This window comes from Neophocaena asiaeorientalis, unplaced genomic scaffold (genome assembly GCF_003031525.2).
Source record: "Neophocaena asiaeorientalis asiaeorientalis breed wild unplaced genomic scaffold, Neophocaena_asiaeorientalis_V1.1 scaffold245, whole genome shotgun sequence".
Classification (NCBI taxonomy): Eukaryota; Metazoa; Chordata; class Mammalia; order Artiodactyla; family Phocoenidae; genus Neophocaena; species Neophocaena asiaeorientalis.
The window spans coordinates 2068946-2087563 of record NW_020173953.1 but is presented as its reverse complement, the minus strand read 5'-3'; the positions used below and the strand labels follow the sequence as shown (position 1 = coordinate 2087563).

The window sequence follows — 18618 nt, the reverse complement described above, 5'->3', positions numbered from 1 at the left end:
TCCTAAAGGTATTTGCAATAAGACTTCAAATAAAAACTACTTTTTGGTGAATTCTCATTTAACCATAATATTCAATTAATGAGCACGACTATTTTCAAAATAGTTGTTAGCCAAGGGGGTGCGTGTGTATGGCTGGGCATGAGAGACTGGTGACCCTGGACATCAGAAATGGCACAACAGGCAAATGTCTCAGCCTTTATATAAAGGCAGTGCCCTTCATCTGCAGCCTGGGCGAATTCCTCCCAACTCTCCTCCTTCTTTCTTGTGGCCACTTGGAATTTCTGCCTTTTTCTCCTTATTGCTTCTGCCTGCCACCACCCATCATCCTGTCAATTACTTTTGCCTCACTCAATTTCAGGGCAGGGTCTTTGGAAAATAGGCAAATTCTTCCTACCACGACACCCTTCTTGGCTCCCTCTTTAGCTTCAAAATCTGCTAAGCCAGTAACTGTTACAATATACCCAAGATACCAAGAGTTTAAGTGTTCTTAAATTAGGTGAGCCTTATCTTCTGTTTTTCAAGAGGATGGCAAAGACCAAACAGTATCGTGTGTTTACACCTTCAGTCCTTTATCTTTTCTTTAAAGGCCTTTAAAAAACTTTTTTTTTTTTTAATTTAAGGTGGAGATGCTCATAAGAAAGAATCTTCTTAAAGATAAGGGCTCTTCTTGTTATTATCCCCAGTTTTGAAAGAACCTTAGCATCAAAAATTCTTTGGGAGCTGAAATCACAGACAATAACTTAAATCTGCATTCTTCCAATGTTCTAAGACCTGACTTACCAGCCAGAAACAGCCAGTAGGAATAAATCAGAACCAAGATTTGCTATTTTCTTTAATCATCTGCAGATCCTGAATATCATGCTTGTTTAAACAGTGTATCTGATAATCACATTTTCTAAATCCACTTCTCTCAGCCTTATGACCTTAAGTATGACTAGATAAGGTACATGGATGCATATACCAAAAAAAGCTAAAGGAAAACAGAAAACGTAAGTTTGAATTAAGGTAAGTAGCACAAGTGCTTATAGCAGCACCAAAAACGATGACATTGTTTTAAGGACTTCTACAGTGACATATGGTAAAACAACCTGACAATCTATGTTAAAATTATGTAACAAAAGATGCTATAGCTTTTTAAAAAACGGAGGTGATGGGGTGAGGGAATCACTACAACTTTTGCAGCTCATGGTTATTACAACAAATGTGAAGTTCCATAGAGAGAAAGTTGGATTTTTTTCCATTTACTTTTCCTATTATTGAAAATTACATATTTAATCATGGATCTTGTTATACTTACTTGGTCTAATTCCATATGTGAAATTATGATGCTAAAATTATACTTAGAAGGGAGAAGTTTGAATGGTTACAGAAGTTTACAGTTGTTTATGGACTCACCTGGTAACAGATCAGAAACAAAAGGTTTTTTTACTTCCCAAATCAACAAATTCAAATTTGTTAACTTCTGGGTAATAAGTTTAAAATAGCTTGGAAGGGAATAAAGGAAGAAAAAAGGAACACGGAAATCCAAGTACCAGAACTAAAACAAGAGTAACAGATTCTTCTGTTATACCTTCTTACTACAAAAAATTTAAGAAACAATGAAGTCTTTTATTTGTTTAACAGATTTGGCAGCTATGTGATTCTTAGTAGGACTGTTACACCTCAATGGAATATGACTATGTTATGAAAACATGAACTAGCAACTAGAATTGGCTTATACTGGTACAGCTTATTTACTGAATTATATATTTTCTAACATGCACTTGTCAGTCACTATTTTATTTATCAACTTAGAGGCATGATTTTCCTTGAATGAACTGCACTGTTCAAAGCAGAGCATTTAATGAGTTTTGACACTTGTATATGTGAATAAAACCACCACCACAATCAAGATAAATTTCCATCACTTCTCAAAATTCCACATGCCTCTTTGAGGTCTCTCCCTCCTTGTTCCCCTGGCTCCAGGTAACCAATGATTTGCTTTATGTCACTGTCGATCAGCATGCATTTTCTATGATTTTTATATAAATGGAATCACACATTATGTACTTTGGCTTCGGGTTTCTTTCACTCGGCTTAATGACGATCAGGTTGCGGACATTAGATGTTTGGGTTTTTTATTGCTGAATACTATTCCATTACATGTATGTACCACCATTTGTTTATCCATTTAATGGTAGATGGACTTTTTATTGTAATAAAGATGGAGGACAACTACATTGTTTCCAGTTTGGGATTATTGTAATAAAGCTTCAGTGAACATCTGCATGGACATTACTTCATTTCTCTTGGGTAACTAAATACCTAGAAGTGGAGAAGCGGAGTGATATGGTGGGTTTCTGTTTAACTTCTGAGAAACTGCTAAACACTTTCCAAAGTAATTGTATCATTTTCATTGCTACCAGCAGTGTATGGCAACTCCAACTGCTCCACATTCTCACCAACCGTGGTATTGTCTGTCTTTTTAATCTTAACTAACCTAATAAATATACAGTGGTATAGAGCTGTGGGTTTAGTTTGCATTTCTTGATGGCTAATGATATTCGGCATCCCTACATATGCTTATTGGCCATCTGTATATCTTCTTTTGTGAAATGTCTGTTCAATTCTTCTGCCCATTTTTAACTGGGCTGTCTACTTCTTGTGTTGTAAGAGCCAGTAGAATTTTGATTAGAATTGCAATGAATCTACACAGCAATTTTAGGAGAACCAACATCTAACAAACTGAGTCTTCTGATGCATGAACATGGCATATCTCCCCATTTACTTAGGTCTTCTTTAATTTCTCTCAGCATTATTCTGATGTTTTTTAGTAAAGAGGGCTTGCATATCTATTGTTAAATTTATTCCTAAGTATTTTACGGTATTTTGTAGATACTATAAATGGATTTGTTTGTTAAACTTCATTTTCTGGTTTTCTGCTGCTACTATGTAAACAGTTTTTTTTTTCATATTAACCTTAAATTCTCTGCAACCTTACTTAATTCTTATTAGTTCTGACAGTTTCTTTGTAGATTCCTTAGGATTTCTACGTACACAATCATGTCATCTGCAAATAGAGACAGTTTTACTTCTTTCCCATCTTTACACTTACTTCTTTTTTCCCCTTATTGCAACAACTGAATAGTGAGAGTGGTGAGAAAGGGCATCCTTGCCTTCCTGTAAGGACATTTTTCAATGTTTCACCATGAAATATGATGTTAACTGTAGGTTTTCTAAGCTGAGCAACTGATGGGCAGAAAGGTGGGTGTACTAGTTACTATCCCAGTTAACTTAGGACTCCTATAAGAAACTCAAAGGGGAAAAAAAAAGCAGAGTGAAAACTTCCAACAATTCCCCTGAAGAGTAAAATTCCCTAACTCACTCAGCACCCGCATTCCCACACCACTTTCAAAGTATTCACCCCAGACATCTATAAGATCCCACAATCAGGGGCTAGAGATAAGAAGGACAGAGATTAATCATCAGAGAGCACACCTAAGACTGACTCTCTCAGAACCTCACAAACATGGCAGCTGGCTGCTCTAGAGCGCTCCAGAGGTGGACAGCACAGAACAGTATTTTACAGCTTGATGGCAACCCTGCCAGTTGGGCAAATTACTTTACATCTCTCTGACAATTCCCTTTTTTTTGGGGGGTGGGGAGAAGTAAGGGACAAGAATAGTACTTTTTGTTGGGAGGATCAAATGAAATAATATATATAATGTCCTTAAGGCAGTGCCTGACACACACAAGTGCTCTGTAACTGTTAACTATTATTTGAATTTGATGTTAGAAATGCTTCTGGAAACACAAAAGATCCCAAATAGCCAAAGCAATCTTGAGAAAGAAAAACAGAGGTGCAGGAATCAGGCTCCCTGACTTAAGACTATACTACAAAGCTACAGTAATCAATACAGTATGGTACTGGCACAAGAACAGAAATATAGGTCAATGGAAGAGGATAGAAACCCAGAAACAAACCCAGGCACCTATGGTCAATTAATCTATGACAAAGGAGACAAAAATATACAATAGAGAAAAGACAGCCTCTTCAATAAGTGGTGCTGGGAAAATTGGACAGCTATATGTAAAAGAATGAAATTAGAACATTCTCTTACACCACACACAAAAATAAACTCAAAATGGATTAAAGATATAAGTGTAAGAACAGATACTATAAAACTAGAGGAAAACACAGGCAGAACACTCTTAGATATAAATTGCAGCAATATCTTTTTGGATCCATCTCCTAGAGTAATGGAAACAAAAACAAAAACAAACAAACAGGACCTAATGAAACTTAAAAGCCTTTGCACAGCAAAGGAAACCATAAATAAAACAAAACAAAATTAAGACATACAGATGGCCAAAAGGCACATGAAAAGATGCTCAACATCTCTAATAAATAGGGAAATGCAAATCAGGATTATAATGAGGTATCACCTCACACCAGTCTGAATGGCTATCATCAAAAACTCTAGAAATAATAAATGCAGAAGAGAGTGTAGAGAAAAAGGAACCCTCCTTCACTGTTGGTGAGAATGTAAATTGGTACAGCCACTATGGAGAACAGTATGGAGGTTCCTTAAAAAACTAAAAATAGAGCTACCATATGATCCTGCAATCCCACTCCTGGGCATATATCCAGAGAAAACCACAATTTGAAAAGATAAATACACCCCAATGCCCACGGCAGCACTATTTACAATAGCCAAGACATGGAAGCAACCTAAATGTCCATCGACAGAGGAATGGATAAAGAAGATGTGATACAAACACACACACACACACACACACAACCATGGAGTATTATTCAGCCATAAAAAAAGAAGGAAATAATGCCATCTGCAGCAACAAGGATGAACCTGGAGATTACCATACTAAGTGAAGTAAGCCAGAGAGAGAAAGACAAACATTACATGATATCACTTATATGTGGAATCTAAAAAAAAGAAAAGATACAAATGAATTTATATACAAAACAGAAATAGACCCACAGACATAGAAAACAAACTTATGGTTACCAAAGGGGAAAGTTGGGCGGGGGGAAGGATAAATTAGGAGTTTGGGATTAAGAGTGTGTATCTACACACTATTACATATAAAACAGATAACCAACAAGGACCTACTGTACAGCACAGGGAACTATACTCAATATTCTCTAATAACCTATACAGAAAAAGAATCTGAAAAAGGATACATAGATATAGATGTATAACTGAATCACTGTGCTGTACACCTAAAACTAACACAACATTGTAAATCAACTATGCTTCAATTTAAACAAACAAAAAAAATGTTTTTGAGTGGCACAGGGTGACGGTGAAACCGTAAAGAAAAAAGTGTAATAGCATGTTACTTAGCTTTCCAGTGCCCAATATGGACATAGATATAATAATATTAACACTGTTAACTGGTTTTCAATCACACTATTACATATAAAACAGATAACCAACAAGGACCTACTGTACAGCACAGGGAACTATACTCAATATTCTCTAATAACCTATACAGAAAAAGAATCTGAAAAAGGATACATAGATATAGATGTATAACTGAATCACTGTGCTGTACACCTAAAACTAACACAACATTGTAAATCAACTATGCTTCAATTTAAACAAACAAAAAAAATGTTTTTGAGTGGCACAGGGTGACGGTGAAACCGTAAAGAAAAAAGTGTAATAGCTTTTTTACTTAGCTTTCCAGTGCCCAATATGGACATAGATATAATAATATTAACACTGTTAACTGGTTTTCAACTTTCAGAACAAATAATGGAAGACTTAATTATGGTTATTAAATGAAATGTAATTATTAACCTTAGTAAAATAAAAGTGGTCAGTTGAGAGATGGAATCAGACAGAACTGAAAGGAAAGGTAGTATTTCTATATAACTTATAATGTACAGAGTCAAACGATACTGCCTTAGATTAATGAGACCAAATTTTAAAAAAGGTGGAGGGGGGATTGTAGAGGTGACCAAGAACAGAAATGGAATGATTATAAATACAGCTGATGGGATGGCAGAAGCAAACAAAATCAACATCTATGGTAACAGAAAGTAAACAGATAACATCTTAGGTTCATAAATAAAATGGGTATAAAACATCTTAGAGACACAGAGGTCTGTGTCTCTAAAAAATTAAATAGCAGAAATGGGTAAAGATGAATATTATCTTTGAAGCAGAATTAGGAGTGCAACAGATGAAGGTGCTTTATGATAAATTTATTGTTTTTAAATCAAAAATATGTAATACTTCGTAAAAACATAAACTTAAAAGATGTTTAAATAGACAGTAAACAAAAAATAGTGAAACTCAGTTAAGTCTAAACTGTTGATAACTTGGCTGTAAGTCTTAATGCAACTTTTCAAAGATTCTTCAAATAGAAAAGGAATTTGATAAAGAGAAAAATCAATCTTTAACCAAAATCTTAGATTATTTTAACAAAACTAGGCGATAGGAAGGGTAGAAAAATATAGTAAGATTTCTTCTTGTTTGGGAACAATGTTATACATACTGTTTAACATATCATATTCACAAAGATATCAATTCAGATAGAATCTTTAAAAATGAAAGGGTATCTTTTAGGGAAACAAGCTGTTAAAACTTCCAAACTGGAGCGCTGGTTCTCCGACTTACAGAATCTAATGAAATCTACTGTATTTCCACCAAGAAAACCACTCACATAATAAAATTTTGCAGCTATTTTCGATAGAACTGATGACTTAAACCATGAGCTGATTTTTTTTAAATTAATTTTTATTGGAGTATAGTTGCTTTACAATGTTGTGTTACTTTCTGCTGACAGCAAAGTAAATCAGCTATATATATACATATATCCCCTCTTTCTTGGATTTCCTTCCCATTTAGGTCACCACAGAGCACTGGGTAGAGTTCCCTGTGCTATACAGTAGGTTCTCATTAGTTAGTTATTTTATACATAGTTTCTATAGTGTATATATGTCAATCTCAATCCCTTCCAATCCCCTTTTCTCCCCAGGAGCTGATTCTTTAAGGAAACCAATAAAATTGACAAACTTCTGCAAAGTCTCACCAAGCAAAATATGAGGAAAAAATGAATACATATATTCCCATTGGCATACAAAAATACTGTAATGGCTCTTTTCTTGAAATAAAATTTCTTGACCCTCCCCACATCCTTCTAATTACAGTAAAATTCACTGCTCTTCTTTATAGTAGAACTCCCCAAAAAAGCCGTTTATATTCATACCATCTCCACTTCCCTCTCTCCCAATTTCATTTGAGCCCACTGAAATCAGACCTTTTCCCCTCAACTCCATGGGAATTACTTTGTGAGGATCTGCGGCCTTCACATTGCCAAATGGCAAATTTTGGGTCTTCTTAGACAGCATCTCAGCAACATTCAACAGGGTGATCATTCCCTCCCTGAAATTGTTTCTTCACTTGGCCTCAGATTTACCACCTCACCAGCAGCCCCCTGTCAATTTCGTGGATTCTCCTTCTCCTCCAAACCTCTAAATGCTGGAGAGCCAGGGCTTGGTCCTCAGATCTCGCCTCCTCTTTGTAACACTCCCTACGAGAACTCATCCAGACTCACAGCGTGGACACGATCACTCATGGACTTACTGTACACTCTCATATTTATATTTGGTCTAATCTCGACTATTCTCTTGAACTTCGTACTCATGTATCCAACTGCATACTCAAATTACTACTTGTTTGTCTAACAGGCATTTCACATTTAACATGTCCAGAAACCTTGGTTCCTCCACCTCTAGTTAGGATATGTACCAAAATACTAACAATGGTTACATCTAGGTAATTTTTGTTTGCCTGTTTCTGCATTCAAATTATTAACCATAAACACATATTACTTTATAATCAGAAAAATATTCAAAGGGACAACAAACCATAAACAAAAAAATATGCCTTCGGAAAAAATGCAATTCACATTTCTTTTGGCTGTCTTGAAGGCTCCCAAAGGATGTCAATTACTTTTTTCCCCCTTGATAATGGATACTTCCTCCACTCATCAGGATATTGGTTTGTCATTATCTAGAAAATTCATGGGCAACTCTAAAACACAGCAGCCTCCACTGATATCTTCAAAGTAAACACAAAAGAATAAATTAAATTTTATAGAAATTTAAAATAAAAAGATGCTGTGATGTGGAAAAAGAGAACCCTGTTACAGGAAAATAAGGAGAAAAACCCCATCAAGTCAGGTCTAGCTCCGTGAACATGGGCAAATGTGTACCCCTGAGACTTAAGGAGGGAGCCCCTGCCCTACTTATGTCACAAAGCCCTTCGAAAAGGATAAAGTGCTGAACACCAAATATACAGAATTATGAAATGCAAAAGAAAATCAATTTTAGGTATTTTAAAACAACCAGCAGCATGATATTGGAAAGAACGGGAAGTACTGGGATATAATTAAGGTTCTACAGACATTACCAACGGTGTGATCTATAAGATACCTGACGTCACCCTTTAGGTTCCCCATAAGGAAAACAACATCAACACTTACTCTAAGGATTGAATGGCTGGGCTCATTTAATTGCACAGTGCCTGGCATGAGATCATTAACATTTTATTATTATTATTGCCATCTTTATCCAAAAGATGATGAAAAGAATACTGCATTTTCAAAGGTTCTACAAACCCAAGAGTTAAACTACAAAATACAGAGATTCCTGAACCTTTAAGAATGAAATGTCAGTGAGCCTAATAAAGATCTCAACAAGATAAAAAGAAAATATTAAAATTATACAAGTCTGCTCAAGAAAATTGATAATTTCACAGACCCAAAGAATTAGCAACTGAAAGAGCACACTCACCCAATACAACCCACTTCCACACTTTGGTTACAGATGAGGAAACTGAAGCCCTTAGAGGGTCAGTCACTTAGAGGTTAAAAAGTTCCTCTGCCCCAGGTCCAAATATTACATTTCAATTCATATGACATGGCCTGAATAGCAAGGTTGTTTTGAGGGTGGGGGTAAAAGTGAGGAGGATAAAAAAAACAAGACTAGAGGGAAATGTCTCAAGTATCCTGTGTGTGTGATGAGAACGTTAGACAAACAAATTAAAAGGGGATTTATGGAATAGAAATTTTTCCTTATTACTCAATATTTAGTTTATTAATTTCTGATTAACACTTCTTGGATTACACAATCTTATATATCGTTAAAAAGAATCTGACACCAAACTATGCTGAACTTAAATCAAAGTTTGTAGTTATACCCAACTACATATGGAAAATTAAACGAAGGACACACAGCTGGAGATATTTCACCAAAAGTCACTTTCCATATAGAATAATAAGTGTTCATGTCCCATATTCATAATGAAATATTCATATGTTATTTTGTTTTCAAACTGTAAAAATTATAACCGTGATTCACATTATTTACTTCTGATTGCCGAGAGGAAGTGAAAGCCCTAAAACTAGATCTAGGTCAGAATGACCCTCTGTAGGTCTAAGACTTGACAAATATAGCATGCAAAGTAACTGAAAAAACAAGCAAACCACCAAAAAGGTGCCCTTCAAATTCCCAACCATTCCTTAAACACCTTCTCACCCCAACTCATAATAAATTTGAGTCAAAAAAAAGGATTAAGAGGAAAAAATGTTAAGTAACAATGTTAATTAAATAAGGCAGCAGTTACAGTAGAGCAATTAGAATATGAATCACAGATATGAAACTTTTTAATTTTAGTAGAGGTACTAAATTGAAATGCTTTATTTAAAGATAACCTAATCCACTAATCCCTGGTAGGCACTATAGTACTAGGTATCTCAATATACATAGCTAAAACTAAAATTTTTAAATCTATTTCTTGTTATTCATGTTTACTTGGAAGTCAAAATTACCATCTCTAAAATGGAGATTAACGAGCTGTAGACTTTCCACCTGAGCCCTCAGATAGCTACTTTCCAATATACAGTCACAAGAATTAGTCAAATAAGTAATAATTTGAGGCCTGTTAAAAAAAAAAAGCTGCAATATTTCTCAGTTCAAATATTATTTGAGGAACAACTGAGTAGGTAAATACTATTGATTTTTTTACCTGAGATGAAAATTATTTTGGCAGTATTGTCTTTCTAAATTCTATCCAAAAAAATAACACCATTTCAGAAGCCTACCCTAACCATCTATCACAGCTATTCGTCATTCTCAAATAGAAAAAAACTATTAGTAATTATTTTCTATTTTATGAATTTACAACACTAAGTATTTATGTATTTACATTATTTGTTTGCCTTTCTCATCCATACAAAGCACCAAAACTTAGGATTGAGAAGAAGGAACAAGAATGAAACACAACTCCTTTGAACATATCAAAGTGCAGTAAACAGTTTAGGAGTGCTACAGGAACACTGTATAAAATTAAAGTGGAATTATTCTTGAAGTCTGAAAAGAATGGCAAATAAACTAACCACAGGACAGCTTTCCCTCCTAGAAGAAGAATGAGTGTGTAAAGAGGGAGTGATGTTCCTGTTTGTATCCCAGATTCAAGAATGTGGGTTCCAAAGAACGCTGGCCTATCCAGGCAATGAATCAACCATTCCATTCAAACCAGACTAGCCTCACCACTCACTGAGAGCCACAGACATCACAGATGGGCATGCCCTACAGAGTAAGAGAGAGAGTGGTCCTCTTGGTATAGACACAATCAGAAGCTACAAGATATTATTATATATTCTTCTTTCCCTGAAAGTATTAGGAGAATAACAGAGAACCTTAGAACTATTTAGAGTAGCAGTCCCCAACCTTTTTGGTACCAGGAACTGGTCTCATGGAAGACAATTTTTCCACGGATGTCAGGGAGGATCGTTCAGGCGGTAATGTGCACGACGGGGTGCAGCAGATGAAGCTTTGCTCACTTGCCCACTGCTCACCTCCTGCTGTGCAGCCCAGCTCCTAACAGGGCCCAGTACCAGTCTGTGGCCTGGGGGTTGCGGACCCCTGGTTTACAGTACTGAAAGAAATGTATTCCTACTACATGTAATTTTTTGGATAGAACAGGCAAATTTTCAATTTTAAAATCATTTTAAAATAAAACATTTATTTGATCTGACTGTAAAAATAATACTTGATCATAGTAGGATACATAAGAGGAAAAAAATCACCAAAAACTCCAAATCCAAAGAAAATCACATTTTCTTTTTCTACTCAGAAGTATGTGTCTGTGTGTAGTGTTGATATAAGTAGCAGGCAAGGATGACACTGTTGGCCAACCAGTTCCATTCGCCCCCTCATTTTCTAACCACATCCTGATTGTGCCCACAAATCTGCTCTCTACCTGAGGCCATGAGTTTCTGGGGTAGCAAACCCTAGTCCCAACCCAAGATGAATCCCAATCCATTTAAGCCAATCACAGTGGTCCCACTTCTCTTGACGTTGACTGATTTAGGCTTAACTTATGCAATGCTGGCCCTAGTCCCAACCCAAGATGAATCCCAATCCATTTAAGCCAATCACAGTGGTCCCACTTCTCTTGACGTTGACTGATTTAGGCGTAAACTTATGCAATGCTGGCCCCACAAAGGAGAGGCTAGGGTGGTATTCACTATGAGGTCTTTGGGAAAGGCTTTTATCACTAATAAAGAGACATCACAGAAAGAAAAAAAAAGTCTTCTTCCAAGAAACTCAGTTATATTTACTGGTACACTTGAACTTGTGCCAGTCATCTTGCAACCATAGGAGGAACTAGCCACAGACAAAAGAAAGACATATCCTGCATTTTCAACCTTTTCCCACTGACCTTATTTTTAAATACATACAGATGCAGACACACAACCTTCTTGACCCAACCTCCCCCAACTAAAATCTCTCTCTTTCCTACTCTTCATTGCTATGCTTCTCGAAAGAGTGGTCAAAACAAGCTGCCTCCTCCACTAAATTATGCATTCATCACTGACATTCCTAAGGCTTTCTTAATTTCCCAAAACTTAGGCTTCTCATATCCTATGGTTTCAAGCCACATCTTACATGTTGCTATTTTAGCAATTAACACATGCTATAGTAATGGTCTGCCTGTCAGACTGTAACCTCTGAATAATTCTGTATTGCCAACATCTAGAAAAGTTCCTGGCATATCAAGGCACAAATATTTGTTTCATAAACCAAATGTACACCCAATACCTAACACGTAGGCATACCATGAACGTTGAAATGAGTTTAGCAACCCTACTATCTACTCACACCAGAATATGTGTTTGAGTGTAAACTGGGGAGAAGAACAACATGCACAGGAAGATAAGAGACCAAAGTGCCTTGAAACTTAAAAACACAATTATTCTTTACTCCCCAGGGATCAGAGAGCTGGTCAAAGTTAACTCAGTAGGAGAGAAGAGGATGTTTCCACACTGGTGTATGAGAAGCAATGGCAGGGAGGCGTGCTAGTATCTGAGCAGCTCTGCCACTGGTGAGCACTGTTGCCAACCTGCTCCAGAGAGGAAAAGGTGTCCCAGACCTCCTGCGGTCTGGAACAGGCAACAAACCAGGCCAGTGACAACAGACATGCGCTCAAAGGCAAAACACGTTTTTCTAAAAACCCAGAGAAATATATCTAGAGCTTGAACAGTACTTGCAACAGTCCAAGAGACAATGAAGCAGGCAAAGTTGGTCGTAGCTAAGACTCATCCCTAAGCAGCATTTCCTTTGATATCTCTGGATGACAACTGGGAATGAAGGAATGAAGCAAAGATCCCTATTCAGCTGGGCAAAATTCTTTTCTACTTCAAAAGTCTCTTACTAATGTAGGAAAACTGATTAAAAGGGCAATGTCTTTTTTCTTACTTCCCCTTCTAATTTTAGTAGTAAATCCTATCTAGAGGAGCCCTGCTGGGAACACTCCTCAGAAAAACAGAGTAAATAGAGACATTAGGTACTCTGAAAATGTAAAGTGTCTTGGGCCAAGATTTGACAACCACTTTACATTTTATAAAATAACAGTTCAGTGCAAAATATTCAGTAATGAAATTACTGATCTTATCAAAACACACTTACTCCAAATTGACAAACTAATAATTACAACCTAATAAGTTCATTGAAAGACTAATAAATCTTTTATAGCCACCTATTTTATAGCAAACTCTCTGATGGATAAGTACATCTCCTCACTGATTTAACTGACTTCCAAAAGACGCTGGCACATTTTAGAGAAGGAATAAGGCATTAAGGATATGAAGAAACCAGCAAGTAGGGTCTTCCCATTTTTTCAATAAGACCCTAAGAGTTCATCTCCTTAGGCCAAAAACATCTCCCCTGGGAATCCTAGAGGATGACCAGTCAGTAAAAAGAAGAGATTAATGACAGGGGAAAAAAAAAAAGGCAGAAGAGGGAGGTAAGATATTCCCCATACCAGGTTTAGTCTATAACCTTAGAGGTGGGATATTGACAAGGTCCAGGCGCAAAGGAACTGAAAAAATGACCCCACTATATAAAACACTTTTTAATGTAATTCCACTTTAATGGGGGATGGGGAAGTGGAGTACAGCTAACCACTATGACTCTGATTCAATCTAAGAAATGACCAATTAAAAAAGTGAAAATGACTTTACCAGATAGAAGCTAAGAACAGTTATTTTCTTACAAAAATATCCTTTGGGGACTTCCCTGGTGGCGCAGTGGTTAAGAGTCCGCTTGCCAATGCGGGTGACATGGGTTTGGGCCCTGGTTGTGGGGGATCCCACATGCCGCGGAGCGGCTGGGCCCGTGCGCCACGGCTGCTGAGCCTGCGCTCTGGGGCCCGCGAGCCGCAGCTGCTGAGCCCATGTGCCGCAACTGCTGGGGCCCGCGCCCCTGGAGCTCCTGCTCCGCAACGAGGGAGGCCACTGCGGTGGGAGGCCCGCACCGCAGTGAAGAGTGGCCCCTGCTTGCAGCAGCTGGAGGGAGCCCGCCTGCAGCGGCGAAGACCCAACGCAGCCAAAAGTAAATAAATAAAATACATAAATTTATAAAAAAAAAATATCCTTTGATTACTAACTTTCCTAAGGCATTAAGAAAATCACTTAAATTTATTTTTAAAAGAATATGATTTGCATACAGCTTCACCTGCACTGATTTAACATTTTCTAAACGGTGCCAGTACTGAGAGAGGAGCCAGCAGCCCGCCAACTCCACTGCATGCCCACAGTGCTCCTAGGACAGTCATTAACAACCAAGATCCTGGCAACCACTATTTCTTTGTTCCTTATATTTGCTTGGGGACAATTTTTATTATCCTACTAATATTCTCTAAATTGTCCCTGATCCTAAATAAAACAAAGGATCTGTTCCAGAGGAGTGATCATATTAAAGAAACGTATTAGATGTATAAGAGGTTTAGCATCTAGACAACCCAAATTATATTTTGCTCAATCCAATTCTAAGTCAATTACAAGGAAAAAGAAGTCAGAAGACAAATTTTCTTTCTATCTCAGGAGATGAACTAAATGATTTAAATCCAGGTGCTTCCTCAATCCTCACACCAATGATGGAAACAGAAAGTAGAATTCTAAATGATCAAGGGTTTCAATTCGGTGCATATTTAAAATAACTTAAGAGGTACAACATATACCGTTTTCTCTTTCACGCTTTTAAAAATCCCCAAGTTTCAAAACCACAGAACTAAAATGAGTCCATATTATACTACTAGTGCAGCAACTGACAGTTTACTGAACAAACACAGCCAAAGCACGTTCACTGTTCCATGGAGATAAACAGAAGACATGTATCTTCATTAAGAAACTTACACTCTTGTCAAAAGGATGGTCAAAATGTTTGACACAACCTTTCTGAATTACTAACGGGTGCAAGAAGCCACAAGATAAACATATTTACTGTTTATCATGGATAATTTTTCTATATAAGCACAAACATGTCATTTAAAGAAAATACAATACTTAGAAGTAACTGGCAGGTAAATTTACATTCTAAATGTTCACTGCAAGTCAGTTATGAGAATCAAAAAATGAGTTCTGTCCTGATGTTAGTAAGCAGGAAGGGGGTAGACAGGTTACTAACCCTGCTGGACCACAGTGCCCTCAATTATAACATGAACAATAGATTAGATGCAGGATGGCAGATGTTATTTCTTCAAAAGCCAATTCCAAATAACTGGTGAAAACTGCCTCTAGAGCATTTTGCTGGAACTGTTAGATTCCTTTACTAAAAAGCCATGTCCTATGTTACTTGCCCTCAGAAGTTGGGTGTTTGAGATGCTGCTACTGATTTGTCAGAATGTTCACTTGAGTTGTTTTCCTAGTAGCAGCCATGTGCTGTACACCCACGCTTCTCCTCACTCTCTCCTCTGATCAGTCCGTGAAATGCAGCTCAGGGAGGCTGCAAAATGTGGCTGTGTAACCAAGCGCTTCCCTGATTCTGAAGAACAGACAATAACAACTAATGCGTACTGATGTTTAATATGGAGCCAGCACTGTTCTAACTGCTTAACACATATTAATGCACTTTACAACAACCCCTACGATATAGATTCTATTATCATCATCCCATTTTACAGATGAGAAAAAGAGGCACAACTAAGTGAAGTAACTTGTCTAAGGCTTCACAGCAGGTAAGTAACAAAGCAAGAACTTGACCTTCGGCAGTCTGGCTCCAGATGGCCCACTTTTAACGACTTTGCTTACCGCTCCTCTGTCAACTGTACAGTGATAAAATCTACAATTTCAGTTTTCTTAATGCTATGCACTAAGCCAGAAGCCCAGGTTTCATGGTGGTATAAGTCTATATTTTATCTGCAGTCTTGAAATGTTTACTTCCTCCAAGGGGCCTGGATTCTGGCAAATAATGCTCAAATTACCCATACCTTGAGCTTCGGCATATTACCTTGTTTGGCATATTTTTATAAATCATAATAGTTTCCTAAGTCACCCATTCAGCCACACAAAATACACCCTCCATTTAGTAGAACCCTCAGAAAATGTGAGTTTAGGGTTAAAGCAATTCTCCCATTAACAGAACATTAGTCAGAAAATTGGGAGGACGAGATGATTCTTAAAATGTGAGTCTGGGAGAGGATCAGCACTGTGAAGAGAAGTAGCCAGGGGAATGCCACTTCCCAAGTGATTTGCTGGATGTGAAGTCTTATTAATCCTTGTGAAAGGGGCCCCTTGTAAACCTGGCCCCCAAAAATGCAGACTTCAAGGAGTAACAGTGATCTTTCAAAGAATTTGTTATATACAAATTATACTCCAATGTGCAGATTATCTTCTGGTGGTCCCATTATACCCTTTTTACCTATTACTACACTTCAAATCATACCCATGAAACAAACCAACCGTCTGGCTTGTCTCCAAATTCAAAATACATGGTATTATATGTAATAGGCAACAATGTATTTTTTGTTATTTCCATTCTCCACATCAACAATGCAATACGAAATTTACACTTAAGCTTCTAATCTTTAAAATACAGCATAAAAAGAACTACATGTGAAATAAAAATTAAAATGAATTAAGAACATCTGAAAGAATGACAGCTTTCAAGAGGAAATCACAAGTTTTAAAAAAAAGTACTCCAGTTGTTGAAAGTGTTACTGGTAGTGGTTAACAAACTCTTTATGTTCCCCAACAGAAAAGGGGTGGCATAAACCCAAGTTATATAACATGCAGGTACTACTGTTACCCTATATCTTGAAGATGAATGTCCTTCTTATTTTATACAAAAGTGAATTTTCAAAAAATCAAGGGTTTATTATTTTCTTCCAAATGAATCATCTTGCACTCACCTTAGAAACCCTAATCCCTAAAATATTCATGATTTTTAATCTCTTCTAGTCCCAAACGTAAAGCATCTTTTTCTACTACAGAATGTTTTAATGAGCTACCGTCAATAAGAATCAGTCATTCTTCTGACCACAGATAAGGGTCAGATCCCCCCCACTCCACATTTCCCTTCCCTAAACTCTGTTAGCAATAGGGACTGTATGCTTGGGTCCTGTGCTCATTTTTAAAGCAAGAAGTAATGATCCGAGATGGAAAGACACCAGCGCCATCACTAAGACAATGATCCATATGGTTTGCCTTTCACCCCACAGTGCTTTCAGACAGTGCTTTCAAGACCCGACCCAAAGAGACCTGTTAATTCCACCCACATTCTCCCTCCCCTCCTCTCTGCCACCAGAAACTACTAGTGTTATGTATGAAAAGCCAGGGTCCATGAAAACCACGAGGAAGGCTCCTTTTGTGTTCTCCTAAAGAAATCTTTATGAAGAACAAATTAACTTCACTTTCTGAAATGTATAAACCACAAAACAACAAAACCACAAAAGGGAAACTAAGTACAATAAGAAGAGTAAATATTTTTGTTACAATACTATTAAGAGGTGACTCCTAGCTGCAAATTTCTTCCTCAGTTTTAGCTCTCTCCAGCACAAACTTCTCAGGCAGTAGGTCAGGAGGCTGCTCTGTGTTTACCCACCACCTCACCGCTCCTTGGCCACTTCCTAAGAGCGCTGGCACCTCACCCACTGATTACCTGTATCAACACAGACAACCCCAGCTTCAGGCCTCTGAAGCAACCCCTCTTGAGTGTTCCTTGGCCTTTTACAGTGGAGGCATGTGATGAGTATCTGCACCAGCTGTTCCTAATTACCTCTCACGCTGGGGCGAATGACTCAGCAACCCAACTTTTTTTAAGGAGTCATCTACCTTGTTAGCCAACCAACATATTGAACAATGGTAAACCACTTGACAGAGCCACAGGTTAAACAACAATAATGCACGATGCCATGCCATCACTTAAACCAAGGCCATCCTACTCGCAGCTGACTCACCAAGTGTTCTTTTTCCCCAGGCTTCTTTAATCCAAAGGCTGAAGTGGCAAGCGCCTTCAAGCCCAGCCCAGCCCTTGCACCACTGCCCAAGACCAGGAAGAAGCAGCCGGCCTCTTCCCCACTTCTCTGCTTGACCATGTGAAGCGCTCAAGCGCTCTGACACTAACACCTCAGGTGTTTCCACCCTTTATCTTTCGGAACTGCTTGAAATGCAAACCCTCCTGGATATAAGCAGTGTTAAACTACATGAACAATAGACCTAGTCGTGGCACCCTCCAGACCCAATACTGATAGAATTCTCCCGAAAGATAGGCATCCCTACAAAACAGCCTTTGTTCCTTCAAGCGTGACATTGGAGCCTGTTTTTCCCACACACGTTCTTTCACAATCACTACTACGCTATACCTTGAATCAGCCCTAATTCAACGCAGAAGGCTCACTGCACAAAAACCTTCTGTACAATTCTACTCAGTGACATTAAACTACCGTGCAAGAAAGAGAAAGCCATGGCACTCGCGTTTCATTAGACGAGCACAAAGCTGGTGTCTCTACGATCAACACCCACTCTCACCCGACTGTGGGAGTCTTTAATTACAACGCGCGGGCAAAACTCCAACAAAGGGAGCCCTGGGATCTCCGGGCCCCCAAACCAATCTTCGCTAAACCCAGCCCCGCAGGGTGGTATTTTTTGCTCCAGCCACGAACTCGGCCTTTCTTACGTGATTACACGCGCGACCTACACCCAGGCTGGGCAGACGGGAGGCAAATAGCTCGCCGGACGCGGCGGCTGCCGAGGGTGGTGGGAGGGGGCGGAGGGACGATACTGAGCCGGGCCGGCCGCGCGGGCGGTGCTGATGTGTCACAG

At 38.1% G+C, this 18618-nt stretch overlaps 1 protein-coding gene across 3 annotated transcripts in view; it reads right to left on the bottom strand.

Annotated features, from left to right (window-relative positions):
* The window catches only part of BACH1 (BTB domain and CNC homolog 1), a 46829-nt gene that overhangs the window by 27777 nt on the left and 434 nt on the right, over positions 1–18618 (bottom strand). The gene's annotated exons all lie outside the window — the stretch shown is intronic.